Source organism: Varanus komodoensis, unplaced genomic scaffold (genome assembly GCF_004798865.1).
Source record: "Varanus komodoensis strain SLA01 unplaced genomic scaffold, ASM479886v1 scaffold29_1, whole genome shotgun sequence".
NCBI classification, from domain to species: Eukaryota; Metazoa; Chordata; class Lepidosauria; order Squamata; family Varanidae; genus Varanus; species Varanus komodoensis.
The window spans coordinates 1,282,705-1,293,642 of record NW_025335759.1 but is presented as its reverse complement, the minus strand read 5'-3'; the positions used below and the strand labels follow the sequence as shown (position 1 = coordinate 1,293,642).

The 10,938-nt window shown below is 46.7% G+C and overlaps 1 long non-coding RNA gene across 3 annotated transcripts in view; it reads left to right on the top strand.

The window, feature by feature from the left end:
• Positions 1-6,461: 6,461 nt before the first annotated feature.
• Positions 6,462-10,938, top strand: part of LOC123025792 — a 30,747-nt gene continuing 26,270 nt past the window's right edge. For all 3 annotated transcript variants that reach the window (XR_006415188.1, XR_006415189.1, XR_006415187.1), the window contains exons 1-2: positions 6,462-6,601; positions 7,687-7,800. This is a non-coding gene — a long non-coding RNA (uncharacterized LOC123025792). The remainder of the gene's footprint in view (positions 6,602-7,686; positions 7,801-10,938) is intronic.

Sequence of the window (10,938 nt, the reverse complement as noted above, 5' to 3'; positions counted from 1 at the left end):
GTCCCTCCCCTCCATATCAGTTTGCTTGCTAGAGTTTCCCAAGAACTTGAAACTCTCTGATTATCAGCAACTGCCTGGCATATCTCTGTGTTTGCAGACCTTGTGAATTCCAGTCCCTCCTTCATTTCTGAACCAGAATCCAAGTCAATGACCTTAAAAGGTTATTATGCACATAGATTGCTGTTGAAACATGAGTTTATCATGTTGTCTGAACCCAGCTGAACTACCCACGTTTCACAAGCCAGCAACAAACCATGAGTTCTCTTCATGGGCTGTTCATGGTCAACAGGCACTGCTAATCCAATAAGGTAACCCCCATCATGGCTGGATTAACTGTCCAGCTGCAATCCAGATGAAAAGCATTGCCCCTCCAACATCCTTACTGTTAAATAACAACAACACAAAACCCAGTGTGGTTCCAAGTGACACATTTAATGCCATGTGCATTGGGTCTAGCTACATAGGATGTTACCAAAGCTTGGATGACTGCTGTAAGATCTTGCTTTTCTAGGAGTGGCTCTCGGTAGTCTATCAATCAGCTGAAGCTAGTTAAAAGATGCTGTGAAGTATCAGTGTTACTTGGGTATCCATGAATAAGGCCAGTTGCAAATGTGTCCTTCAAGGAAAGTGCAACCCTATCCAAAGCAGATTGAGTTTGTAGGGTGGCCTACTTTAAAGAAGGCACTCCTCTCTTTGAAGGGGCATCCAATGAAAGCCCATCTCAAAGAGAAAGCCCCCAATGAAAGGAGAGTAGCGAAGGGCCTTGAAGCTGCTTGGCCATGGCCATCCAGATCAGCAGGCAGGTCATTGGGTCCCCTTCCCCCCCCCCCACTAGGGTGACAATATTTTGCATTCCTAGTTAAATTATAGTATTTCTGTCTGAATTTACACCAATTCATATGCATTAGTACATGCAAATCTGATATAGATCTATGTTCTTTTCCCTTCTCTTTCTGGGGTGTGTGTGTGAGACACATCTCCCCTGACTTGGCAGTGCCTAAATAGCTGTTCCGCTTCCTTGTGTGTGAGGTTTCTGTGTGCATCATTTGTCCTTGTTCTAAAAATGGGTCCCCAGGGATTAGAAAAGGTTGCCAATGGTAGAGCAAGGGGTGAGCTCTGTCAGTAGCTATGCTATGGTGATGCCCTAGGCATGAGGCCTGGCTGGTTTGTTCGCCTGTTTGCATGCGCATGTGATTTGGTCATTCTGAATATGGATTCCTTTTGCTTCAGAGGTACTAAAGTGCAGGAACCTGTCATTTAAGGTCATGCTTCATTCAGGCGACTTCCACAAGAGTAAACAACGCTGGTGCCGATGACGGGTGACACTTGTGCTTCCTGCTCATGCAGCAAGAGGGAGAAAAAGGGACATGAGAATGAAGGCGAGCCCTAATTTCTGGAAAGACAAGGTGCTTGACCCAGGGCCAAATTATGCAATTGGCGTAATGGAATGCCACAGGAAACCATGGTTAGCATTTAAGAATGAGTCTTCTTCTCCCATAGTCCGTCTCCTCTCCTCTTTTAAGATATTCCGTCTCCTCTCCTGCACCCTGCACACAGACTGGAGATAATGAAAGGATGCTGCTCCTTACCGCCACCCAAGGTCTCCCGGTGCTTCGAGGTCGGAGGGTGGGACTTGGGGAAAGGCCTAGGCAGGGCCCAGTGAAGCAGCCCAAGCCTCCCCAGGCTGCATGGGTAAACTACACAGGGCTCCTTAGGTTGGCTGCACACCCAGGCTCTATGCCAGTGATGGCAAGGCTTTTAGAGACCGAGTGCCCAAACTGCAACCCAAAACCCTCTTATTTATCACCAAGTGCCAACACTGCAATAAAACCCGTTATCCGATGCTCAGCTGCTGGGGCGATGCTGGGGCGACTTGGCTCGCATGCCGACAGAGAGGGCTCTGTGTGCCAGCTGCGGCATGTGTGCCATAGGTTCGCCACCACTGATCTTTGCTATCTAGCATAAACAGTAGTGGCGTTGAAAGCCTCGTTATCACCTCACTCCCTTTCCAGAGCAAGGGGGGCTAATTGGCTACTTTGGCACTTGACAGATGAGATCACTGCCCTCGATTGAAAGAAGCCCAGGATCAGTTCCTGTTGCCGATCACAGCCATCAAAATGCATTGGCTGCATGGTGCTTCAGGAGGAAGACTGCCATGTGCAAAGATTTTACAGGGGTGAGACAAGTTTTGCAGAACTGCAAATAGGACAACTCTGGAATGGAATCCCCAAGGCAAGGACCCCAAAATCAGCCTGGTCAGCCTGAGCATGCTCCATAGCTGCAGAAAACTGTGGGGAAATTAAAAACAAGCTAAGGAGGAATGGAATGGAGTGTCCTGGGAAAGAGCATGACTAGCTGACTGGAGAATGAGCAGGAGCACTTCACACTGCAACATTTTGATGCAGGATCCATTTGTCCAATAGCATCATAATACACTGATTCTGCTTCTGTTGCTGGCTTTATGCCAGTGATGAGTAACACGCAGCCTGCCAGAACTTGGAACCTATAGATTGCATTGACCCCTACCACGTCTATGCTGGCTAGAACTCATGGGAGTTCTAAAAGTGGGTTGCACCAGATACCTTCAAGCTGCAAAACCTGGATGCCGTAAGCCAAGTTCCAGCTGTTTCTCCATAATTCTAGAGCAGCACCAGTAAAGCAATAGATTTGCATATGTTAATAATGTATACATACAGATGTGCATTTGGAAATTGAAATATAATTTATCTCTCTTTACGGTGAAGACCATGATCAGGTGACCTGTATCATTCCTGCTTACCTTGCTGATGAGGTACTAACAGGGGAAGGGCAAATTCAAGGCACTTCTTTGCAAGGGTCTTTTTCTTAAAATTGGACTTGGACTTATCAGCCCTTCAAACAGAGGATTATTCACTGACAGCCCTTTAAATAGAGGACTGTCCTCTTTGAAATAGGATACATGGCCACCCTAGGGATGAGCCTACCGTTACAATGCTGCAGCTGTATTCACTCAGAGATATCCTGCTAGAGTAACAGATGGTTGATCTAATCAACCATCTAATGAGCAATTTCCATTTAATCAACTATCTTTTACTATACAAACAATCTATAGACAACACACAGTTACTTGCATTTAATTGCCTGCTTGCCTATGGATTATTATAGTAAGATAGCAATTTAGATTAGATGGAACCAAACTTTTTGTGATCATTATTGTGCTACATCTGAGTCCCATGTGACAAAATAACACAAAGAGGCCAAGAGTTTGGGAGGACAAACACACATCAAAAGCCAGTAGTAGTGGTCTGGGGAGGGACAATTTTCAGCAGAAAAGCAACACCTTTCATTTTGGTGCTTTCTCTGGTATAACCGACCAGTCTAGATCATTGTCCCAGCTCATGCAGTGTTCCAGGAAGCCCGTCTGCTCTTCAGACATTCTGCTTTCCATCTGCTGCTGCATCATATCATGCCTAAAAGCTTATCAATAGGATCTTACCAACTGTTAATCTTTTTTGATCCACCAGCAGCAGCCAGGAGAATATAGGGAGTACAATTCTTGCTAAATCCATTCCATCTGCGTTTCCTGGATTGACTGGCATCTTTTGTTTCATCATCTGTGCATTGACGGAATTTGATGTTTTAACTAGAGTTTTGTTCCAGTTGTACTAATTTCCTTAAATACAAATGTGCATTAGCACTGATGTGCACTCATACAAATGCATTCTGTATTAATTAATGTGAATTAGCACTACTGTAAATTAATGAATGTTCATTTGTACTAATGTGTTTCTGCATATAGAAACACAGAAACTGAGCGAGTCAGAAGGGGTCTCCTGGACCATCTAGTCCGACCTCCAGCTCCAGCCGGGTCTGCTTATGACATGCCTACCATGTGCAACACCGTATGATCACACACACATTTTCCCACCCCCCTCAAAGTGCAAAACTGGTCTGCACATTCAGGGAACTCCCATGACTTGGAAAAAGACTAGCTCATTATGGAATCTACAAGGTGGATTTAAAGAAATCCAAACTTTTTGGAATCTCTTGCAATTTTTACAGACATCCGATCTAGGGCAATGCAGTAGCTGACAGAGTGGTAGGCGATTCTCCGCAATGCAGGTGTCCAGAACTTCTATCAATAGTAGTTAAATTGGGAGGAAATGAGTTGAGCTCCAGTAGGTACCAGATTTAGACACTAAGGAGTGGGTGTCGATGCGTGGAATGAACTACCTTACTGGTGACAGGAAATGATAGGATACAGTTGATGTCTAAGCAAAGGGGTTTTGGAGAAGGAAAAGATGGAAGGAAAAATGCACACTTGTAACACGAGAACATACCATGGATTACAAATGCTGGTTGTTCCTTCCCCAGCAATCCATATTTCAGGGTTTGGATGTCACAGAAAACAACCCACACTTACTCTCTAGCCAGGGTAGCTGTGATGTATGGATTGGGTCATCAGCCGCACTAATGCGCCGTATAAGTAATCTGCTGCCTCCTCTGAATTTAGCACAATTAACCACATGGCTGGCCACACACTTCATGATCTTGCAGACACATGTGGAGATGTACTGCGTCAATGGCGATGCATATGCTCATGGTTCTACGGCAGCATGGGGCAGAGCGAGGCGTCAGAGGCGCTGGCGCTGATGTTTGGGTACTCCCGTGCATCCAGCACTGTAGGTCGCTAGGCATGTACATCTGCAGTGTACGTGTATGAATGCAGTCCTACACATACCTACCTCATTTCAGTGGGGCTTCCTCCCACGTACTCGGTATGAGATTGCAACCTTACTCTGTCGGACAAAATTAATCAAATTGAAAGGCAGCCACTAATGCATGCCCACAAAATGAGCACTTATTTATTTTTATATTACATAGTGTCCATTGCCATTGACTCTGGGCCGTTTATAAGAGATTCTACATTGAGCAGTTGAGCAAAATCTAGTTTTCAGAAAGCCAGTGAAGAATTGAAGAATTAAAATGGTGATACACTCTTGCCCTACCACCCATATTCTTCCCCCTTTCATCACTTAGCCAAAGTACAGATTAACCTATTCACCTCTCTGCTTCCAACCAACTGTCATATCTCCTCCACCCCCATAGTGTTGGAATGACAGGATAATACCCATGTTGGTTCAGCTGAAGTTGCACCATTTGATTTCAGCAAATTTAGCTTAATTGACGTCTGTAAGAGGAAAGCATTTAAAGCCCAGCGTGGTGTCACTTGGCTGTTGATTAGATTAGTTCCTGTGCACCTGACCAAATCTGTTCTGATGACAAGCCACGTGAGCCTGTGTGTAAAGGGCTGTCATTACAATATATTAAGCAGAGTGCATTCCAGATTTCAGATTAGGTGCGATCCTATGCAAGCTTAGAGAGGGAAAAAAGGACCTGGGACTTGCTGGGAATTGTATCCGTTTTTCCTTCTGTCTAAACTGGCATGGGATAGTTCCTGGCCTAGCTGTCATTCAGTCATCCAAGGGACACTGGAAATGGGAGTTTGGGAAGGGATTCTGAGAATTTGGTTGGACAGGATTGTGGTTCCCAGGATTATAGTTCGGGGTCGCCATGGCATCTAAACTGATATAAGGTAATAGTGGAAATACATGTGAAAAAGCTCCAATGGTTGGTCAGTTTTTAAGTAAAAAATTAAATAAAAACAGCCTGTGGAAGGGGTCTTGCACTGGTTTCCCAATGGTCATTTTTCCACTAAAAATGTACCTCCATTGCTTTGGAGTCTCATGGGATTCCAGGCGCATACTGATACAAATATGTATCTGGAACATGAAAAGGGAAAAAAACAGCTCAAGGTGTGAAAGTGAGCCAAAACTAGTGAACAGGAAAAGATTATACATTCTCCTCCAAGTGCAACTCTACTCAGTCTTGAAGCTGCCTAGATTTTTTTAACGGTTGCTCTGTTTCTTTTCATTTTCATGTAATATAAAAAATACTCCAAAGTCATTTCTCTTATCAATATTTCCATCCCATGGCACATTCTGAAGTTGCCTTTCTAAATTATGACATGTCACAGATTTTTCTCTGTTCTTTCAAGTTCCATTTCAGGAACCCAAACTAAAGATGTTGTCAATGCCAGTGGTAGAAGTTGTCTTAAGTTCCTTGCATATCAACCATTCAATTGCGACACTTGAAGACTTAAAGAGAGGTGGAGGTGAGGCGGCAAACTGATGTTTGCATGCTGATAAGGGCACTGAATCCAATTCCAGTTCCCGCATTTTGAGATTCTGAGTCACCCTGAAGCTGTCCCAGTGAGCAGGGTGCATGTCATCTAAAAATGAACCAGCCTCGTCACAGCATAACCATGCGCTCTCCGCAACAGGAGAGGGCCGATAGGAGCACCGGGCAAAGTGCTGGTCTGCATGGAAAATTGGAATCCTCCCACTCATGACTACAATGCTCGGGTTTGCCAAGGTCAGGTGCATGCATTCCTGTAAGCAGACAGCTGTCAGCAGAGTGTTTCGAAAGAGCCGCACAAAAGCCCGGCTTAGAGATGCGCTAATGACAGGGTGGCAGGGACTGCGCCTCTAATGCTAAACGAGCTTCGCCCAGCAGAATTGTTTGAGCGACGGGACCTGCCTGCAGGCAGAATGCGGGAAAGGTAAGCATCACCACAAACGAAGTCCCAGCACCGTAGGTGATGTGTTTTAGCACGTTAACATCATTGTCAGCCTGAGTCCTAGTCATCGGATTAATGAATCTGTCTGTCTGTCTGTCTCATGTACCTGGGTCAGCTCCTCCAAAACTTACATTCTGCAATAAGAACCGAATGTCTTGTGATCCACCAAGGCTTACATCAGCCTTTTGAAGAGTAGTGCTGTTGCCAGCTGGGTTCCTCCTTCACACATTCAAAAGCCACAGACCTTTTTCCTTGCAAAGTGTTCTTTCTGGTCCAAAACTCACAAAACGCCCAGAATGAACCTCCGAGCATGCACAGGGCAGTTTGTTGAACTCAATCTAGTATTCCTCTCCAGGAGTTCTCCCTGTGAGCACGCCAGGGTCCCATCCCTTGGTGAGGGGCCTTCTGAAAGTGAGCACACCTCCTCTCTGTGCGCCAGTCTTCTAACTGGGTCACCCTTCTCTGCCGGCAATGCAGCATGGGGTGAAGAGCTGGGGCCGCTTTGTTTGTACCTGAGAAACTCCCCTGCTCCGAGTCCCCTCCCTCCAGCTGTATATCCCGGTTATTCCCAGGGCCTGGCTGCCCACCTGGGGAGTCTGGCCTTGAGATGAGCATCCCTGCTTCTCCCATCTCAGAGTCTTGGCCTGGTCCACATTTCCAGCCCCACCCCCAGTTCTGCTGCACTATGCCAGATGCAAGGTAAGCAATTTGAAATGGCTGCTTCTCAGCTGCTTACTGCTGCCTCCAGGTGAATCTGGAACCGGATATACTCTTGTTCATTTTGATCAATTATTGCTCCTATTTCATATATGCTTCTGTCATATATTATAAGCCTTTACCGGGCTCTAAAACACACAGACCTGTAATTTGGCACACCCAAACAGGCAGACCTGTTGTCTGAACACTTTGCTCTTAATTAATTTGTGGTCAGCTGTAACTATTTTTATTATTGGACTTTCATTCTAACAGCGTCTTTATAGATTTTATCTGCTGTATTGAAAATGGATGTGCCATCAATAACTAGCATGCTATGTAACTGCGTAACTTTTCTTTCTTTTTTCTTCTAGCTGCCTGTTTTCTTCTTTGTTATTTTGTCAAACTATCGAGTACATCCATGTGAGATATACGCACACATGTGTGTGTATACCAGGAAACCTTACAGACACGACTGGCTTGTACAGGTATGATCCTTGGCAGGAGCGGCCAAAACTCTTGGACAGGCCCGATCAGAGATATGTTGTTAGCTGTGCCAGAGCAGCAAACGGCATTGGAGCCCATGCCAAGTCAAGGTGCATCGTGCACAAGGATGGGCCTTACTTTGGCACCCGAGGCAGAAAATCACTAGAAAATCACATGTAAACATACAGTGACTGATGAAATAGCTATTTTGTGCCCCTTCTTGCCACTCAGAATCAGCATTCTGAGGTAGCTGTCTCTCCCTTCCTCAAAGTTGGTCCTGCCATTAGGGTTAGGCTTAGTTTTAGGCATAGGCTTATAATCTATCAATTCCATACACAGGCCAGGGAGGGAAGGAGATCAGGTGGGGCATCACTAGGTGATTTGCTAGAGGCACATGAAAGTCAAACAAAAAGGTTGAATGTGATTAAGACACACCACACAAGAGGAAGAACTTTAGCCTCTCTGAGGTGTTCTGGGGACCAAGGGTTGCAACATGGTTTCTGGCCCAGATCAGCAATCCCATCCTAAGTCTAAAGCTGTTCCTACAGTGCCAGGCTTTGAACACCCCTCTTATGGCGGAACGTTCCTTCATTTCGTCCTGACATAGGGGTAGTCGGGTGATAGGGACTCGATATTAATAATGAAAGTAAAAAGAAAAAGAAAAACAGATTCGTAGGGAAGGCTGAATTCTCTTGAGCCTCCAGAATTTATTAATAGAACAGCCAGGACCCCTGCAGCTACTTATGACAGCCACTACCGGGGAGAAGGCCAAGCATCTACGAAGGTCCAGATCATACGCAGCACAGTTTTATAACCTTCTAGTCACATACATCAAATGCAGGGTATTTGGTTGCCGGATAATGACAGTCTCCATCGCTCCATACAGCAGACAATGCCCAAAATCGGTCAGAAATACAAGTGAGAATAAAAATGAAAATATTACCAATTGGACTTCTTTGACATTTCAGTTACATAAAGTATTTATAATTAAAGTCGGCCAGGGTATCGGTTTGGACATGCAAACTGGTCTTCAGAAATTCATTCGGAAACTATTTTGACAGCTACGTCATGCCTGCCAAGGGGCATTTCCTCAGCCAGTATTAAAATTCAAAGCCTCGAATGGCTGGATCTGCTTGCATGATCAGCCAGATACGTTCTTGCAACAGCCATGAATTCCTGAACAGTTTAAGTGGGCACATTCAAAATCAGATGTATATCTTATGTCAGCTGCCTTCTGCTCTTGCGCAAATGGATGGCGTGGAGCTGCACGGTCTTCCTTTCCATTGGTTTTCTTTTCCTGTTTCCGTCCCTTTCTGAATATTCCAAGGGGCTGCTTCCAGCAGCTTCTGTAGCCACCACCAAAAGTGGATTCCAGAAACCCTCATCCCCACAAAACAGAAAGAAACACCATCTTTATTTTCCTTCCATAAGATTTATTTGGACCATCGAATTTCTCTGACATGGGCAATTGCCAAAGGTGCCCATTTCAACAGGTGCTCACAAAAGCCCCCAAACTTGCTCCATGGTATGCTGGGCAAGCAGCCTCCTCCTCCTCCTCAGCCAACGGTACTGGCTATAGCAGATGCCATGGCTTGCTGGCTCCCTGCCTCATAGGCAAGGTGGATGGGAAGCCAGAGAAGCTCTCGACAAAGGCGGTGGGCAGGCAAACCCGCCAGGCCTGTGGGGCTGACACGCTCTCTTCCTTTAGAAGTGAACAGGCTGAGCCAGTGTTATGGGGCTGCCCATGCTCAGGCCAAAGAGAGATCCGTCTTAGTGCACAATCCAATGTGCTGGCCCTTCTCTCATAAGGCCCTGGATGGCTTGGAGCTGCTTGCTGGCGGAGCATCACCCACACCAAGCTGCTGCTGAAATAAAAGCTCCATCGTAGGCAAGGTGGGTGGCAGATGCAGAGAGGGTCTCCTCCATTCCCCCTTGCAGAAATTGCACCTAGCACGGCTCTCCTGATGCCTGGCTCTTATTTCCTCAGGCACCAGGTGCAGGTCTTTTCATGTCCCCCAGGCTTTTGAATTGCTGCTTTTTCAACTCGCCTGCATTGTGTGCACATGCGTGCGCAGTGCATGCATGTGTGCACGCTTCCCACTGCGTCTGCTTTGCTGCATCTGATTCCAGTGCTATGCCATTTCGATAACCATTCATTCTGCTGTAAATCACCCTGAGAATTTCCTGTTCATTGAAGTGAACTGTGCAATGCAAGCAAAGAAGCAACATCAAACAACAATATTCAAATGCAACTGAATAGTAATACTAATAAAGAACGTGGGAGGCACCTCGGGCTCATGCATGATCTCCTGGCTCTGTTTCTTCCCCCCCTTGTATACTCAGCTTAATTGGTTCCTTCCTGGTTCGCGGCAGACACAACTGGCCATTGCGTCTGAACTGGCCATCCATAATGGCCCTTATCCTATAAACTGAGTGGTTTCCACTCCCAATGTGCAAGACAAACCAGAGCCATAGCTGGGTAGGGGAGATGCGAGAGCAAATACAGGCTTTTGCAATTGGAAGAGGGACTGGCTAAGCTAGGCTTATAAGAAGAAAAGGAAAAGGGAAGTGGGCATGCGCGAGCCGAAGGCTGCTTCTCGGTTCTTTCCTGTGGAAGCCTCATGCCATGCCGGAGCCAAGGGCAGTCCTGCCTGGGCCCCTGCTGAGAGCCCATGGGCCAGCAAGGGCCCCCAGTGTTGGCTCCTGAGTTGCCCTCATCATCGCAGTGGCTGCCCACTTGTTCGGCTGCCTCTTGCCCTGGCCCAGGTGATGGCGGTGGAGAGAAAGAGGAGCGGGCGATGCCGTGGCCTCTCTGCTGGCCCGGCGAGCCGGGGCAGCAGTGCTGAGAAGAAGACGGAGAGCAAGAGCAGCTGGTGGCCAACGGTGCCGGGGAGGGCAGCTCCCTGAGGGTGGTGCCCACTGGGGACGTGGTGGACAAGGACCTGCGAACGCCTGGAGCCAGGGCTGCCCACACGCCTCCCACGTGATGCCGACATTGCGCAGCGTTGTCTCAAGTGCTTTCTGAAAGGTATCCAGTAGTTCTCAGTTTGGTGTAATGCACACATTTGCGTATGCGGTTTCCCCAAATGAACACAGTTTTGTACACAGTTTAGGAGACTGCACTGCAGAGTTCAGGGCAC